Source organism: Manis javanica, chromosome 12 (genome assembly GCF_040802235.1).
Source record: "Manis javanica isolate MJ-LG chromosome 12, MJ_LKY, whole genome shotgun sequence".
In the NCBI taxonomy this organism is placed as follows: domain Eukaryota; kingdom Metazoa; phylum Chordata; class Mammalia; order Pholidota; family Manidae; genus Manis; species Manis javanica.
Genome location: NC_133167.1, coordinates 53,023,938 through 53,043,411, shown reverse-complemented (window position 1 = coordinate 53,043,411; position 19,474 = coordinate 53,023,938). Strand labels below are relative to the sequence as shown.

At 39.6% G+C, this 19,474-nt stretch overlaps 1 long non-coding RNA gene across 3 annotated transcripts in view; it reads left to right on the top strand.

Moving 5' to 3' along the window:
- The window catches only part of LOC118968704 (uncharacterized), a 192,022-nt gene that overhangs the window by 58,620 nt on the left and 113,928 nt on the right, over window positions 1-19,474 (top strand). For all 3 annotated transcript variants that reach the window (XR_005056495.2, XR_012123672.1, XR_005056496.2), the window contains exon 2: window positions 7,234-7,358. This is a non-coding gene — a long non-coding RNA (uncharacterized lncRNA). The remainder of the gene's footprint in view (window positions 1-7,233; window positions 7,359-19,474) is intronic.

Genomic DNA, 19,474 nt, shown 5'->3' with positions numbered 1-19,474 from the left:
CAACTGAATTTATTTATGCCCTGTTCAGGGGTCCACTTCTGCTCATATCTACTCATTACTGATATGTGGCAATACAGGCCCTGCATTGCTGCCAGAACTTTACATTTTTAAAAGAGAAGCCAAACATTTAGATCTTTATGTGTAGTCTCCCATTGTATAAATGCTGGTAACTAATTCAAATAAACCTTTCTCTCCATTTCTCTTTTTGTGCAGTTAGAAAAGAAAACTATATCTGACAAGGTCCAACATGTCATCAGGTAGCTAAGTTCAGATCATGGTCTGATAGTGTGCTCACTCTCTATACAGTGTGCTTCTCTCACTTCCCTGTACAGACTTCATGTTCCATGGCTTAACTTTCTCCCATCCTGACCTCTATGGCTTGGCCCCTCTGTCTTTTTTCTTGCAGTTCTTATCCGCAGAAAAGCCTTCTTTATATCCAGCCTATTGCAATCTTACCTATAATTTCAGTCTACCTCAAATTCTGTGCCCTCCATAGAGTTCCTCCTGATCCTGTCAGCCAAGCATCTAACTTTCTTACAAACTTTAAGTCATCTCGTCTATGCACATCCCTTAATTCTGCCTTGCACTTTATCTGTTTATACTTACATGTTCCTACTTGACTATAAGATGCATGAGGTGCGATCATCTCTGGAATCCCACTGTCCTCGCATATAGCACCTAAGTATAGTGAAGCTCAATAAACCTGATTTTGAACTTGCCAAAAGTTGGGGGGAAGAGTATCTATATTTGGGCATTTTGTTTCAATTTGGAAATTGCAACCGATCTGCTTTTTATCAAAAGAAGGTGTGTCCTTCTGATTCTCTTCTTCCTGCCATAATCCAGATACCATTTCCACCGTGACTGTAAGAACTCACTTTACTTTAAGTGGGGGGAGCATCAGTGCACAGGAAGATCAGCTGGTATTTGGAAAGTTGATCGAAGCCTGGATGATGCTCCTATTCCTTTCTCAATAAAAAGGCAACAGATTTGGTGATTCTCATTTAGAGAACTTTTAATTCGTCTTTCAATAGCATGTAGCATCACTCAGCTCTCAGAGTCAATGTTCTGAACCTGAACTTTCTGCGCTATACCACATCAAGTTCTGAACCACTTCTACTGATCAGATAACAGGCAATCAGGCAGGCTGCTACACGGCAATCAAATGACCGCAGAGTACACTGGGAATGTACTCTTGTGTATTTAAAAGTGCTCAGATTGAGCACAATTTTATTAATAAATGATAAATATTTTGACATACCTATACCACCATACTGCAATTTAAAAATAAACTTGCCACGGTAGTTAGACCTTCAATGTTCGGATATAGAAAAACTTTTATAGAAAGAAGTACTCCTTTGTAACAGGAGTATCCTAATTCTTGTGCTATTGACTAGCTAGGATGGGGGTTTTAGTTACAGTTTTAGAAACTTTACTCAAGCCCAGACATGCCCTGCACTATATTCTAGTGAGCAGAGTGGTAGTTCTGTTTTATCTAGCACAATAAGCATTATGGGACTATTAAAAATATTTAGCATTATAGTAAACATTGAAAGATTTAAGGAAATCTAAAAGAAAGATACCCATTTCCCACATTTCTGAGCCACCTAATTTGTAAGCATTTGATTTCTTGTTTCCAGCATTTCTCCAAATCTACACTTATCTTTTACTAATGTTAAGTATACTTTGTAAAAACTTTTGCTGAACTGCTGTTTCATGTTAAAGATTTCCTAACCTAACAAAAATCATCCTCATATATTCCAGTGAACTGTTGCATTTTTTCATGGAAAGTGATCTAGAGATACAGGAAATAAATATGTATATTCTGAGGCGGTTAGTTTTTCAAGGGATCAAAAAAAAAATCAAAGTCATAGAGCAACAGTGATTTCACCAACCATAAATACAGGCTGTCACTTCAATAATTTATTATTTGCCAGTGCTAGAAACACAATCCCTAGATTAGTATGCAAAAAAGAGATTCATATAGGAACTAAAGAAATATTTCAAGACAGATGCTGGCCAAGATTCATTCTTAAATGGATTTAACTTGTATTGATGGAAAATTTAACTACTCTTAAAAATAAATTGATACCAGTGGCTTGTCAGCCAATCATGAGTCACATGTAGTCCAGGACGTTTCCTGAGCGAATACTGGAAATTCTTTGGAGCAAAGAGTCTGATCATCTTCCTAGTGTGTTAGCTTTCAATATATTGCACAGTATTGCAGTTTTTTGCATTCAGTTAAGTAGACTTATGGATTATATTTTTTAATACAAAACTTAACCCCCACAAAATGGACAACTAGCTTAAAAAGATTTAAGGAAAGAAGCAGAGGGCCAAAGATAATACTGATAATACAAATCAAGCAAAGTTTAACAAATATAAAAATTCCTTTGCAAAATTAGTGAATGATAGGAGAAATATATGTCATGATTTATTTTGATATATTATTAAACAGTGTTTCTCACTCTCAGTGATTACTTTCTGTCCTGTTTTTGAAGGCTCACCCTGCTCCTTGAACTTCAGTGTGATGTAGGATGGAGCAGAATGCTTGCAACTGGGCCAGGGGCAGTGGGGCTGTAAGCAGCAAGCTGAGGGCCCGAGAGCCCCTGTGGATGGGATGGGGCAGCTGTGCAGAGGATCTCAGCAACCGTGGAGAAGCCACACGTTGAGGGGACTCACTGGAGCCCACAGGGATGGATGTTAGCTGGGAGTTGGACTGTGCTCACCCTGCTAACCCCTCTCTCCTATCTTGGTACATCATAATTTTTCCTACCCTCAGCCCCAGTGAAGAAAGAACACAGGGGAGAAGTGAGAGAGAGCATGGATTGACTGAGAGGCAAATTTCAGCTACCTTGTGGAACTGGGGACTTAGAAGAAAAATTGCAGTCATTTATAGAAAAGTGAAAGATATATTTTATACATCTGAGTTTATAGCCTGAAAATTATGCCAGAACCACTATGCAGAGAACAGTTTAGTTACCCTTTATCTTCTTGTTTCTAGACCGGTGCCTCCCAAAGATATCTACACTTCAGTATTAGCTGGGGGGGATCTTAAAAGACTACCATGCTTGTGTCCCATCCCTAGAGAGTGTCATGTAAGTTGATCTGGAGTGTGGCACTCTCTGGTTTGGGAATGTGTTTGTGGATTCCCAGAGTTCAGATGGCTGAAGTGTTACAGCATGGCAGCCTGTACCACCACAGCACACCGCAGCTGGGTTTTCCATTCGCTCAGCGGCATCCCCTGCAGGACTCTAAACTGCACGAGGGCAGGGGCCTTCCCATTTTTGCTCAGTACTACTCTCCAGCAGGCAGCACAGTTCACGGCATGCAGAAGATATGGAATAAATATTTATTGCATGAATGAAAATTTGCCCCCTTTCCTACTCATTATGCCTCACTCTCGGCTTCTCTTGAACTAGAAAGCTCTCCGGATAAAAACAGATGAGTAATGAAATATGGCCACAGGACCGTGGGAGGAAACATATGCGCATATGCTCCTCAGCTGCACTTCTTGACATCACCAATTTGGAGATTATGATCAAATGCCAAGTCTGTTGTCAGAGTCTTCTTAAAATTCTGCAGGAAGAACATTTCCGCCTTTTCATTTCTGGAGTCAGTCACAGCCATACGATGTAGAGTGAATAACTGGCTACATATTTGTGAACAGTTTTGTTAGTTGGTTCAAACTTAGGGTTTTATCTTTTTATATTCTATATGTTGGTCCACCATTCTATTTTATTGATATTTACTACACCTCTAAATGATATATTCTTTGTTCAATTGCTAATAATTTGGTTGATTACAATAATGAATTTTAATTTTAAACTTGAAATTACCAAGCATGATGCATGAGTCTAAAGCTGTGCTTTTCTGTAACATTTAAGTATAAACGTAGGTAGTAAAAATTAGAAGATTAATGAACTTGAAAAGCTCTTTCTTGAGTCTTTTACAAACTATGCCATACATTTTCCCTTTGATTTTACTTAAAAATGGAATACACATTCATATTTAAACATCTGACAGTGGACTGTTTAACTTGATCACTATCTTCACTGGGAATAGGGAGTGCATGGCATGCACAACACCTATGATCTCAAAATAAAGGTGACTGGCAAGAAGAAAAGCAGATAGGTTTCTCTACTTTGTTGTGTGTGTGTGTGTTTTTTTTTAATAGATCCATTTGCTATTTCTGCTAAGTTCCCCAAACACTTCGTGAATCTTTAAAGGCATAAGCCATAGTGTCCATTGCCTGCTAGGCAGCAATCACTGTAGTAGATTTTGTAAAATGTGAAAGGAAAAAGCTCTTCTATTATGTAAAACTTTCTTTTGTCATTTGAATAAAAAGTAATGACATATGGAGTGACTCTCGCAAGCTACTAAGTACAACACAAAATACAAGGAAAGTCTTTAAAAGCATATTTCCACTCACCACTAATCTTTCAAAGGTAGCTGCCTTTTCTGGACTCCAGATGCCTGGAATTGGATTAATCATAATTCTTGCTCCAGGACACACTATTATCATTTGAACAGGCATGGCCCTCTTTTACTTGTTGGCTTTAATAATGTAAAGGAGCTTATGAGTCTATAACCTACCCACGAGGTGGAATATTATCTTAAATTCATCTGTATACTCTTTTCCAACCTTTTTTTCTCCCTCAAAGGTAAATAATATTCTATATTATGGGTTTATTCCATTTATAAATAGTTCTATCACATATATACATAAACAAAATGATCTGCATTTATTTAGACAATACATCGGTTTTATTTTAGTCTTGCTTTGTATTCAGCACTGTTACTAAGATTCAATCATGTTGTTGTATCTGTAAACCATTCATTTTTTAATGTTTTATAATATATAGTGAACATATACCACAATTTATTCATTTTCCTGCAATGGGCATTTGAAAATTTTAAAGCATTTGCTATTCTGAATTCTGGTTTGGTGCAGGACGCCTCTTATGTTAGTCCCTGATGCAAACATGCAAATATTTATCTTGTGTATATACCTTGGAAGCAATTGCTGCCCATAGGGTATACAAGTGTTCAAGTCTACAAGATTTAAAATTTTATAACTTATTTTCATAAAACTGGCAAGACAGTTACACTCTCTACTTGGTATTATGAAACTTCTTAATTTTTGCAACCAATTTTGAAGTTTGATATGGTGTTGTAATCTCACGTGCATCATCAAGGTTTTTCATGACATTGATCAACATCAATTGATCAACAAAAATACATTTATTGGCCAAATGTATTTCTTTTGTATGAAATATTTCTGCGTTTTACTCATTTTTCTGTTTTTTTCTTATTGATCTGCATGACTTTTTATATATTATTAATAGTATCATCTTCAGTTATATGTATTGCAAGTATCTTCTCCCATTTTGTGGCTAGTCTTGTCACTTTCTCTAAATGTCTTTTAGTTTTAATATGGCCCAATGTATCAATATCTTGATGAATGAAGCCACTACACACAAACATGCACATATGTGAGAAGGTGGCATTTTTATATACACAGATGCATATATATATATATATATATACATCCAAATATCATTAATTTCATGAATTTAGATCACATGACTCCAAAATTAAATTTTTTGTGAAATGGAGGATACCAGAGTTTTTATATCCATTGATGGCAAGTTATTTTCTGAGCTGAGAATTGTTTAAAGAAATACTGTATTTCAGCATCAAATGAATAGTACACTCTACATTTATTTATTATATGCCTAACTCCAATTTTAAAGAATCAACTGATACTGTTCTGTTTACCCCAGGCCAAAAATTATATATTATCTGCAGTAAAAAGGTATATTCTCTTTAAAGACAGTGTCTCCTGATTTTTATTTCATATATATTTATAGGCAGATAACTAATGATGATTCATAATATAAGAAACCACTACATATACTTTTTGAGTCATAAAATAAAATCACAGACATAAAGTCATAGCTAACTCTCACTTGCTAAGTACCAGGCACTATTTATTCTAAGCACCTCATAGGCATTACTACACATACATTCTCACAACCACCCTATGAAGTAGGCACATTTATTACCATTTATACATGATGAAACTGATGGGGTCAAGCACCTTGTCTCAGTTCTCCTGAAAAATTGTGGAGATATTATCTGAACTAAAACTATCAGGTCACTTTTAAAAACAAAAGGGAGAACTTATTCAAAACACCCTAAGACAACAGGGTTAAGCCAGCAAGGGAGGACTCAGGCCTCCTCCGTCTGTGGCCAACTAGCAGTGCAACCGACATATGGAAAGCAACACCTTCCAAGGACTTTTATCACTTTGGAAATAGTGGACATAATCTGTTTCTTGTGGGTGTTCGCATTGTTTAATACATGAACATTTACAGCTCATCCCTTTCTACTTAGCCTTCAGCCTTCATTTACACATTTAGGCATCAACATAGAGCAAGACCCAGTGCCTGGTGCCAGGCCAAAATGGGCCTCCGAAGTTCCTCGCTCTGTCTCCTGCCTGACAGCCTGGATCTCAGCCTGAGGGGCCTCTGGGCTAAACTTGTGTGTATCAAAAGAACTGGTTGTCAGCACTGCAATGTCTTTTAGATAGAAACAAATATTACATATCCAAACCTTCTTTCAATGTAAAAAAAAAAGGAAAAAAAAGAAAAAGGGCATTCTGAAATACAACTCAAAAGTGAGAGAGCAGTGAAGCTGAGACCATGGGACTTTAAAGTCTTTGTTTCTTTTCTGCTGATTTATGATCATAAAAATTGCTGTTAAAAAAATAAATCATGGTGGGAAACAAATCTCAAAGCTCTGTGAAAAGCATAATGCAAAAGGGACCATCATTTACCACGATTTTGTGTAAAAATAAAAATAATGCAAGGTTTCTCTTTTTTTTTGTCTTGCTTATTCAATTGGGTTTATTTTAAGGTCATGTGTTATATATATTTTTAAGTTTTCTGTATATTATGATACTTTGACATCTAAAAAATTTTTCTGGCTGGGGAGAAACTGCCCCCCCCCCCCCTTCTTTCTTGGAGCAAAGGGCCAGGCAGAGCATGCCTTTGATATGCAAACCAGCTAGTGCTGAGCCACACCTCCTCTATCTGGCTGGAGCAACAGTCCTCTGCCTTCACCACCTCAGGCCAGGCACAGGTGACAGGACAAACATCCTTATAGCCCAAAGCCTACTGAAATTTTGGACTAGCTAATCCTAAACTGTTACCTGCCTTGCTTTTCCCACAGAAATCCTAGAAAAGGCCGAGGCCTGTGCCCTGCCCTCATCCCTGTCTTCTGCCTCCTGACCTCCCTGGTGTTCTTCCACGTGTTCCTGTCCTGCATGCCCTGCCTGTCTCCTGGCCCTAGGACCTGTGAGTATAATAAACTGTTTTCCTGAATCTCTCCTCTATCTCCTTTTGTGGCTGCCCCTCATAAAACATACAAAGCAGGCCAGAAAGTTTAAAAGAGAAAACTTAAAAATCAAATGAAAGAGGGGAATCAATGGAGTATTCTGGGGCTGGGGAGTCACTGTCCAACCAGCAGCGGTAGAATGTCCTTTTCAGACATTTTGCTCATCAGACTGTCAGCAGCTAAATGTGCCCTAATTCACTGCTCCTCATCTGTGTGAATGCCACATGTAGTTGTGTGTGAAGAATGACAATTGTTTGTAGTATGGAAGGAATGGTATTGCATCAGAGTAACACTTTCCTATTAGGATTGGTGCTCATTCAAGTGCTGTTCATTTAGGGAGAAGCACTACAACTGAAAGGGGAATGTTGGAAACTGTCTTTCATTTAATAGGTTTCTTGGCTGTGCATTTTGATTAAGTGCTTTTATTGATTCAGCAGTATTAACCTCATTGAGTAAAGCATCTACACATAAGAGAAAAATCTGATCATTATCTTATAATGAGCTATGAGCAATTCTTTGGTATTCCCTTATTGGCTTGATGCAGAAGCCAGCACATTCGGCTTAACACTTGACTTCATTTCTTAGCTATGTCCAGAAACAGAGCTCTTTAAAGTGAGCCACAGTTATTAATCATGGGGATCTCAGGCTCCTAAACATAATAGGTACTTACTAAGTGTTTGTTGAAGGAACAATAGAGGGAATCATTGATTATTTTTGGACTATGACATATGATTTTTATTTTATCATAACTTTTTTCTGAATAACTGTATACTTGAAATTCAAATGGGAAAAGAACCCGATTTCTTCATCATAGAATGACATTTATAGGCTGACTTTATCATAAAGCTGCTTTTTACTTAATGGTTGAGTTTTATGAATAAGTATAGTTGGTCCTTGAACAATAAGGTCTGTTGAACTGCACAGGTCCATTTGCAAGTGTTTTTTTTTTTCAATAGATATATTGAAAAACTTTTTGGAGATTTGTGACAGTTTGAGAAAACGTTTTCTTTCTTTAGCTTTTCTTATTGTAGGAATAAAATATGTAATACATATAACATACAAAGTATGTGTTAATCAGCTGTGTATGTTATCTGTAAGGCTTCTGGTCAACAATAGGGTGTTGGTAGTTAAGTTTTTGGGGATTCAAAGTTATACTTGGATTGTTGAATGTATGGGGGTCAGTACCTCTAATCCCCACATTGTTCAAGGGTCAACTGTAATGTATTTTTAACCTGTTATCAATAATATCTAAGAGATAAACTACAGAGAGGTACACCTACTCCTGTATCTTCATCTCAAATGAAGCCTAGGATGGTATTCCAGAGCTCCATGTTGGTTGGAAATTATAAATTAATTTGATTTTTCACCTGAGGTATTTAAGAAATTATTTAGAGATTCCCTTGGTTGTTTTGTTCATATGTTTTGTGGCTTTTTTTGTATCTAATTCAAATGAAATTCTATTTATTTAATAAGCACATGGTTTAGAATTTTAAGAGCTGTACAAGTCAGGTAAAAACCCACATTTATTAGCCCCAGGAGATCACTATAAAACCCAGACATAAAGTTACTATCTCAAAACACACAAAAGAAAAGACTGAATTCCCTATAGCTAATGTCAGCCATCAAAAAACAATGATATACTGTTCTTCACCAAGTTGCTTCACCACCAGCAGGTTTTAGTTAACATTATTATGATAGTGAATGACCCTAAAGAGGGCTCCCTTGTTCATTTAAGGCTCCTTCCTAATAACCTGCAGCTGTGCATGCACCATAAGCTGTGGGAGTTTCTGATGGGCACATTAAAGTGTTGGTATGTCACTCATATGGTTCTTATGGGCTTCCTTTGATGACTCATAATATTCCATCAGTCCAGCTGTCAATGGCCCATTCCTCAGCTGGGCTGATGACTTGAAAAGCTACTTACCAGTCTTTAAATGTTTCTCCCAGTTGCTAATAAAAAGCTAGGAGCTCTTTTTTTGCAGTGGATAAAAAATGAAGAGGCACTCATTTCAAATTAAAGCAGCCATTCTTCTGAATAGGACAATCTCCAACCTTGGTAAACTTTTGTTTAGTTGTCCATTTGGTTATGGAGATACAAAGTAATTTGGAGGAGAAATCATTATTGTTTTGATGGCATGGAAATGTGATCGTACATTTGCAAAAGGCCACAAATGCAGCATTGGGCACAAGTTTTAAGGAGTGATCTTATTTTGTTGGCTTGTAATGGAGATATTTAACTTTTTTTCTGAAGGACAGCAGTGAACATAAAAGCATAATGGCAGTTTGACTGTAAAATTTTAATTTAGAATTAGTGGGATCATTATGTCTTTTATTTGGGAAAACAAAGGCATTATTGAAAAATAGAAAACCCACAAAGTACATACAAAATTAAATAGAAGTTAAAGGGAAAAAGAGGTAAATATATAAATATAAAGCCTAATTCTGTAATGAAGTTAAAGTTTTATTTTTTAATCTTTTATTTTGGTACTAAATCTTAATTTAGAGCCGACTTTAATAGAACTGTAGCAATTTATTGCTTAAATTTCCAGAGCAGAATAATGGGTTGATGTTTTTAGGTTATCTTTGTTACGGGTTGAGTTCGGTCCTCGGTCCTTGTCCATGCCCCAACAAAGAATTGAAAGGCAGAGGTACGATAGCAAAGCAGAGGGAAAAGTTTTATTTGAAAATACTCCAAGGGAGGAACAGGCCTGGGTCAAGGTAGACAAAGGCCCCAATCTGTTAGGTGGGAGGCTTATGTATTGCATTCTGGTTAGGAGGCACCTCTTTGACAAGGTGGGGTTATTGGATTTACACGTCCGTCTGTATAGTCCTCCCTCTCAGGGGGCATGTCCTTTCTCCATGCTGAGGTGTGGTTTGGGGAGCTCTTAGTTCCTTTGATTGTGCCCCTTGGGATCTGGTGGGAAAGAAGTTATCTCCCTGCAAAGCCTTTGCTGTCTCCGCATGGGAACCCGTCCCTGGGCAGAGTTTGGGCGGCTTCTTCTTTGAACCTTATCTTCCCCTGTTCTGGCTGCTCACATCTGTCTTTCTACCTAACATTCCTAACACCTTTGGCATTGAATTTTAGATAGTTACCTTTAAAAAAAATCCTTTTGTTTCAAGAAGCTTGGTAGAAAGGGGACAGTTTCTAGGGAAGATAGTTTAGAATGATGACCTCTGTATCTTTAGGCAATTGCCTCTCTTATCTACAAAAATTCATTTAATTTCTCTATGTTTTTGCTTACCTGTTTTCATAGAAGGCAGGAAAACACTAAATTAACTTCATGATATGAAGAACATCTTTACAAATATTTATAAATACTTATCCAATAGTTCTAAGGCCTGTATACATGATGCTGAAACAAAAAAGGATAATAATGATTATTCCTATGTCATTAAGTGTTAGTGTCTGCAAAATATTTCAAACTTTCAAAATCAGTTAAGACATATTTTTATAGAGGCTCAAAGCTAAGGACCTAAGGGACATTAGCGGAACTTTGTTTACCCATGTTTAATGGACCCTGATGCAATTGGAAACCCAAGAAAAAGGGTATCGTTGTGTAATCGTCAATTCTTGCATTATGTAACCACTTTGTTTTAATGCTCTCCTCACATTTCTGAGGGCTCACTTATGCTGCAGTAGCCATCACTAAGCCCTTACTACTCTCTCTCTCTCCTCATATAGTTCATGTCTTCATTAACAATAGGGATGATACATCATTTCTTAAGAAACATTTCTATTATACCTTACAAATAAATCTCAGTAATTGGCCCCTTATATGGTGTAAAAAATGTAATAGTTGTTCTTTAAAATGCTCTGCTGAAGTTGGGAAGCAGGTGGGAAGAAGATGCCTTAGTCACTTATTAAGCTCCTTTCTACGTTGTGCTGGCTTATTTAAAATATATCTTAGAAAACAGAATGCTAAGAATTGCTACAATTAGGATAGAAGAGTACACATTTGAAACTTGGTAATTAAGACAGTTTATTAAATATTGGCAAACAAGTGCCTCAGTATAAAATATAGAGACCATATATATAACACAGTAAATATCTCATCTCTTAAATTCTTAAACAAGGATTTAGTTATCAGGCCTCTTTGTGGTTTTATTTCTCAAAGCATTGAAAAAAAAGAGAGATAAGAAAGAAAAGGCATGAGATGAATATCAGAAAGATGTCCAGCATAAGAATTTATTTTTTAAAATATAATAGCATTGAGTCTGTTTTATCTGCATCCCAAATAAAATTTTGGCCAAGCCAATGACCACCCCCCTTAACCCAGATATCCCCTAACATAATTGAATGGGGAACATGTATAAGGGATCATCTTACTTATTTAGATACAATTTAATCAGTGAGTTTGGTTATAAAAATTAGGCCTTCTAGGAAAACAGAGGTTATGAATGAAAAACGATTCCACATTAAGCAATGAACAGGAATTTGTGGAGCTCAGGGAAGCTGGAAATTTAGCTATTGGATGAATGGGAGTGAGGCAACAACTGGACATCCTCATGCAAAAAATGGATCTAGATGCAGACCTTACACCTTCACAAGCATTAACTCAAAATAGATTCCAGAGCTCCAAGTAAAATGCAAAATTCTATAACTCCTAGCAGATCATGTAGGAGAATATCCTTTGATGTGGTGATGACTTTTTAGGCACAACATCCGAATAAATGATAAGCTGGACTTCATTAAAATAAAAACTTCTGCTCTGGGAAACATATGGCAAGAGAAAGATAAGACAAACCACAGTGGGAGAAAATATTTGCCAAAGACACATCTGATAAAGGACTGTTATCCAAAATACACAAAGAAAATAAAACTCAACAATAAGAAAATAAACGACCCAATAAAATACTGGGTCAGAGACCTGAAAAGACACCTCAGCAGGAATATGTACAGATGGCAAATAAACATACAAGCTATGTTCAACATCATATGTCCTGAGGGAAATGCCAGTTAAAACAACAGTGAGACACTTCTATGCACCTATTAGAATGGTCAAAATCCAAACCACTGACAATACCAAATCCTGGGGAGGATATGGATTAACAGGATCTCTTATTCATTGCTGGCGGTGTGCACAAAGGTACAGCCACTTTGGAAGACAGTTTGACAGTTTCTTACAAAACTCAAGTACTGTTGCCATATGATCTAGCAGTTGTGCTCCTTGGAATTTACCTTACTGAACCGAAAACTATGTCCACACAAAAGCCTGTTCAGGGATGTTCATTGCAGCTTTATTCATAATTGCCAAACCTGGAAACAACCACGATGTCCTTCAGGAGGTGAATGGTTAAACTGTGGTAGATCCAGACGGTAGAATATCATTTGGTGCCCAAAAGAAATGAGCTATCAGGCCATGTCAAGACATGGAGGAAACTAAAATGCATATTACTAAGTGAAAGAAACAAAGCTAAAAGGCTGCATACTGTATGAGTCCAACTATATGACATTGTGGAAAAGGCAAAACTATGGAGACAGTGAAAATGTCAGTGGTTACCAAGGGTTGCGGGTAGGGAGGGATGAATGGGCAATGTAGAATGATTTCTAGGGCAGTGAGACTACTCTGTATGATACTGTACTGGTGAATACTTGTCACTAGACTTTGTCAAAACCCATAGAATAACACCAAGAGTGAATCCTGGTGAACTATGTACTTGGGGTAATAATGGTGTGTCAATGTAGGTTCATTGATTTTAACAAATATGTCACTGTGGTCTTGGATGTTGACAATGGGGAGGTTGTGTGTATGGGGGAGAAAGGGCTATATGGGACTCTGTACTTTCTGCTCAATTCTTTGGAACTTAAACTACACTAAAAATTATGCAGATTTAAATGGATGAGGACATTTAAAGAACAGCACTGTTATTTTATCTCAAGATACTGTTAGGCTGTAAGCTGCTGTACATCTCCCTCTACTGCCACAGACCTTCTATGAAGGCTGCTTTGCATACCCTCATAATTTGCAGAGAGTGAAGAGCATGGAATGGAAGCAGCAGTGAAGCAGAAAAAGAGCTTGCAAAAAGAATGAGTTCATAGCAAGAGTACCTGTCTGAGAAGCAACTGTCTGGCAGATGAGTGAACCAGTTCACTTTCCCCAGAGAGATACTAAAGAAGGTAACTGTTGATTGTAGATTGTACTTGGGGGGCTGGGATGACAATTGGTAGAAAAGCTGGCATCCACTTCCATACCTGCACAAAAGATCAATTTTATTTTGCATTTTGTAGTGCTTATTTTTGGGTAGGTGGGGGCTAACATACTAGGAAACAGGTGTTAAGCACATAATAGACACTGTTATAAATTTGAAAGTGAATGGAGAGAAAATATAGGAGGCAAACTTGCCACGAGATGGATAAGGTGTTAAATGTAAACATTGCATGAAAATATTTCATTAATTTTCCATTATTTTTAAAGCACCATAGCAATTTTATAAGGAGGACATAGAAATGAAAGATTTTAAGCTAATGCTTATGGATGCATGAAGAAATAAAGAATGTTGTGGGAAATAGAATTTAAAAAAAAATTCTACTGTGACATAAGGAAATCTCATAGTTCAGTCAACTAGAAGGAAGATAAAATAGTGTCCAGGCATTTCTTAATTGGAAATTTCTTTTTCTCAGCCCAAAAAGAAACTTTCCATCTGTTCTAGCATCTGCTTACTGTGGTTCAAGAATTTCTCCAATTTAACAAGTTGGTGTGACAATTGTGACATCTGGGAATTTTTATAAGGGCACACAAAAAAAGAGTTGAGGTGGCTAGTAACCATTTCATAGGCTTTTCACAGATTACTGATATACATACAGAATTAAATTGCTTATCACATGGCACTTTTATAGCTCTTTTTAAAAAAGAAGTTCTGAATCAATGTAATATTGAAATTGTACTTTTTTACTTTAAACCCCTTTATCAAAAGAAGAGCTGAAAGAGTTTTGCCTACTCGTAGGCCATGGTAGGATTTAGAAGATGTGACTTCTAGGTCTGTTTGTGAGTTGATCCCCTTGAGGCTTTTGTGGAAAATTGTCTCCTTTCTATTTGACTTAAGTTGTCCACTGGTAAAAAATGCAAATTTAAATACCTGCCTATTCCAAATATAATGGAGTATAGAGGAAGAAAACATACCAGAAATGTATGTTTTGCATAACCCCCCCTCTATGGGCCCATGTCTATACTAAAATCCTAATGCCTCATGTAATGGTTAGTAGGCAGGATCTTTGACAGGTACGTAAGCCATGAGGGTATAAGACCTACCGGCCTTATTCCGGTCTGCGCTTCCCCCCAGTGAGGAGACGAGGGCCACGGCAGATTGATGCAACAAGCAAGAGGTTTATTATTCCAGCTAGCTGGGGTCCAAGTGTCCGCCCAACACAGCGGGTTTCAGCAAGGACCCTGAGCACTCAAAGTTTATATAGCATTTTCAAAACACTTAACTCATAGTAATTTTCCACAGCTACACATTATTTTTGCAAGTCATACATCCTGGGGTTAAGCAAGAGTAAGATAAGACCACTCCTCAATTGTTAGGGTGGTTCCGCACGATAAGCTTGGTATGTATGATGAGCTGACCAAGGTTAGCTGACCAAGGGTCACAGCTGCCCACAACCCGGTGTTCATGATTAACTTGTTTTTCAAGCCTTACCCAGTTCCAGTTCTTCTTTCTAAGCAACATACTCAGAAAATGGCTTCTAGGCCCTTAAGATGGCTACTCTTATGCTAACCTATTTCTATTCTTACATTCCCTTCTTCTTCTTGCACCTATTTCAATCATGAAACTAGGAGTCATCTGTTTGGTCAACACTCTGATAGTTCTGTCTCAACATCATGATTTGCATGGTGCTAATGTGTTCTTTGATAAAGGTAACTAGGCAGTTTAGGATGCAGGGGCCAAAGGTTAGAATTAATATTAAGATTATTAGTGGCCCTACTAGAGTAGAGATGAGGGTAGCGAACCATGGCAAGGAGTCGAACCAGGACTCAAACCACCCTTGGTTTTGTTCTTTTTCTCTTGTTCTTTTAGCTAACCCTTCTCTAACTTTGGCCATAGAGTCTTTTACTACTCCTGAATGGTCTACATAGAAGCAACATTCTTCTTTAAGGGCAGCGCAGAGTCCTCCTTGCTGGAGAACAACATGTCTAAACCCCTTCTATTTTGTAGGACTACTTCTGACAAAGAAGTTAAAGAGTCTTGCAAGGTAGATATGGATTTTTCTATTTCTTCTAAGTCTGCATCTATGACTTCTCTGAGACTGTGGTAATGCTGGTTTTGGAGAACTAGTGAGGATGCTCCTGTGGCTGCCCCCGCTGCTCCTAGGCCGAGGCCTAGTAAGAGGGAGATAGTCAGACTCACAGGTTCTCGTTTGACTTGAGGCGGAGACTGGCCTAGTTGGGACAGGACTTCATCATAAGGATGGTAAATGAGGCAGGGTATTAATTGTACTAGAACACAAAAGTCAGAAGTTTCGTCTAACTTCTGGGAATGAACACATGGAGTGATTCCAATTTGGCAGGCCCACCACCCGTTAGATGGGGGAATATAATAAGTTGGGGTGGTGCTTAATACTTCTGTCCTGTTGCTGAGGGAGGTATAAGTTTTAGGAACTTTCCCAATGCAGGTTCCTTGCCCACTTACAGAGGATAAAGTGAGTCTTGGTCCTTTCTGCTGCCATCTACACTGGGAGGGGTCAGAATATTGGTTGAGAGCATTAACAAATGCTATACCTTTGTAGGAAAGGGGGGCAACATCATAGCATAACCAGCAGGAGCAAGTTAGCTCGGTACGAGAATTGTTGATAACTTGGAAAGTGCCTCTGATTAAACTAAGGAGCCAGGATTGCTGGCTTTCTATAGCGGGGGCTGGTGTCCAAGCTGGGCTCAACAGGCTCTGGGGAAGGGACTTAGGGGGCTGTGTCACCTTGAGGGGCTGTCCAGGGGTTTTGGGTGCTTTGGGTTTCAATAATTTATTTGGACCTAAGGCTATCTTGACCATTGGCTCAACTTTTAATTTGACTCGGATAAGGGTTCCAAAAGGAGGGCTCTGATAGAGATAGGCCCCAGGTTAACCCTGACTGCCATCGGGTATCTTTTTTTCCTTGTTCTGTGAATTGGAGCCTGAGCAGATTACAGTCTGGATTGTACCTGGTTCGGGTGCACGGTTTAACAAATGAGAGAGTGATGATCTGGGGAGTTACTTGCCACTTCCACTCTCCGTCATTGGTGGTAACACAACTCCAGCGTGCACAGTATCGGGACTCAACCCCTCCGCACTGCTGCTCTTCTGGCCCTGTTTGAAACCCTGGGCATGCATAAAACCCATTTCAACTCACAGAGACTCGGCGCTGTTTTTCTCGCCAGTCTCCCCCTCCCATTCCAACAGGATGGAGCTGGGGGACACAGGGAAGAGGAGGGCCTGAATGCTGACTCTCCCACCCCTTCTTTCTAAGTCTGCTACTCTGTCTAGGTTAAAGTACAGGTCGGGGAACCACGTGCCTAAGGGAGTCATGTGGGAAGTGCTGTTGTATATTTCATGCGTTTCCCAGTTCTCTACTTCCCAGGTGAGCTGATAGGGAGTATGGGGGTTAGGGTCGCTGGGTGCAATTGGGGAAAGGCACAGTATAAGTAATATTAGTGGGATAGGTGTGAACGGTGCAGTCTTAGCTTTTGAGGATTATTTTTGTCCAGCTGACATGGTCATCTTGGAGTAGAGTTTTTGAGAACGATGCATGGGTCAGCTAGGTGGCGTTGGTGTCTCTGGACATGCACCTGGTCACTTTAGGGGTCTTCTGGTGATTTTAAGCCGGAGAGGGTTCTCAGTAGATTGGGCTTTCCATGCGAGATGGTCATCAGCTGTCTCAACTGAGACAACAGGTTTCACATGAGATGCGTGGATCCAGGCTGCTATTCCATTGACTTTGACTGCTGTGGGCATGGTCAGCAACACTAAGTAGGGTCCTTTCCACCGTGGCTTGAGGGTCTGTGCTCAGTGCTGCCTTATAAACACAAAGTCTCCAACTTGGAATGGGTGGGCTGCTTCTGAAGTGCTGGGCCCGTAGACTGCTTTTAGTTGGGTCCACACTTCCTTTTGGACTGCCTGGAGAGCTTTCAACCTATTATATAAATCGCAGTTGTCAGTCTGAGTAATGGGGAAGGGGTCATACAGGCAAGTAAGCAGGGCGGGGAAGCCGTACAAGATTTCAAAGGGGTTTAGATTGAGATGGGTAGGGGTATTCCGAGCTCAGAACAAGGCTAGGGGAAGGAGCACCACCCAGTCTGAGCCAGTCTCCATGGTCAATTTAGTTAAGGTCTCTTTTAGGGTTCGATTCATCCTTTCTACTTGCCCTGAACTCTGGGTCTGTACATGCAATGTAATTTCCAATCGGTCCCCAAATACTTAGCGACCCCCTGACTTACCCGGGCAATGAAAGTGGGTGTGTTGTCAGATCCTTTACCATAGGTATCCCGAATCGAGGAAATATTTCTTCTAGTATTTTCTTTGTTACTACTGCAGCCGTTTCCTGCCTTGTTGGAAAGGCTTCGACCCATCCTGAAAAGGTATCTACAAACACTAGAAGATACTTAAATTTATACTTTCCTGGTTTAATTTCAGTAAAGTCTATTTCCCAAAACTGTCCAGGCTGGTTCCCCCTTGCCTGTTTTCTAGTCCATTTCTTCTTCCCGGGCGAGTTTGTTTCCTGGCAAGGAACGCATGGCTTAACTACCGATTCAGCTATCTGCTGCAGGTTCAGCACATACCACCCGGAGTTTAAGACAGTCTGAGTAAGTTTGTGCGCTCCTAAGTGTGTCCACTGATGCATCTGTTTGATTATGGCTTTGGCAGTTGCTTGGGGTAGGATGATTTTTTTATCGTGGGTGCACCAGGCTCTTTTCTTTTCATCAAAATAGTGAGTACAGTCTTTGGAGATTAGTTCTAGATCTGCTGGGCTATATTGATAGGGTGGCAGGCTTGGCTCAGGCAGGGTTTCAGAGAGGAAGATTTCTACTGTCCTTGAGGCCACTTCTCAGGCAGCCTGATCAGCCATATTATTGCCTACAGCAATGTGGGACTTCCCGTGTTGGTGACCGGGGCAATGAATTATACTTACTTTGGCTGGTTTGTGCAGAGCTACTAAGAGTGCCATGATTTCTGGCTTGTTTTTTATTTCTCTTCCTTTGGAGGTGAGGAGTCCTCTTTGTTGGTAAATGGCTCCATGCACATGTGCCATCGCAAAGGCATCGCACCTACTATCTCTATAGATGTTCATTTTCTTCCTGGCCCCCAGTTCTAGCACTCTCGTAAGAGCAATGAGCTCAGCTTTCTGCGCAGAGGTTCCCTCGGGGAGGGGCTGAGCCCACACTATTTTTTCTCCATCTACCACTGCCGCTCCTGCCTTACGCTTTCCTTGGTCTAGGTAGCTGCTTCCATCTGTGAACCAGGTGGCTTCAGTGTCTGGTAAAGGCAGGTCAGTCAAGTCTTTATGCCACCCATGGGCTTCAGCTAATACTTGCTGACAGTCATGCACCGGGGGTTCAAGATTGGGGTCTGGCAGCAAAGTGGCCGGATTGAGACTGGTCGGCGGAGAGAATGTCACCCGGTCAGAGTTGAGTAACAGGGCCTGGTAGTGGGTTATCCAGGCATTTGTAAGCCACCAATGCGGGGGCTGCCAGATTATGCTTTCTAGCACGTGTGGAGCAGTCACGGTTAGATTTTGCCCTAGAGTCAATTTGTCTGCATCTTTGACTAGTACTGCTGCTGCAGCGATTATTTTCAAACACGCAGGCCAGCCAGCGGCTACTGGATCTAGTTTTTTAGACAGGTATGCTACGGGCTGTTTCCATGATCCGAGCTTCTGAGTCAGCACCCCTTTGGCTATTCCCCTGTTCTGCCATGAACAGGTGGAAAGGTTTTGTCACATTGGGGAGTCCCAGAGCTGGGGCGGACATCAATGCCAGCTTAATGGCATCAAACGCCTTCTGTTCTTTCTCTCCTCAAGAGAATGGTCCAGCTTTGGTGAGAGGGTAAAGGGGGGCTGCCATCTCTGTGAACCCGGGGATCCATAGCCTGCAAAATCCTGTAGTCCCCA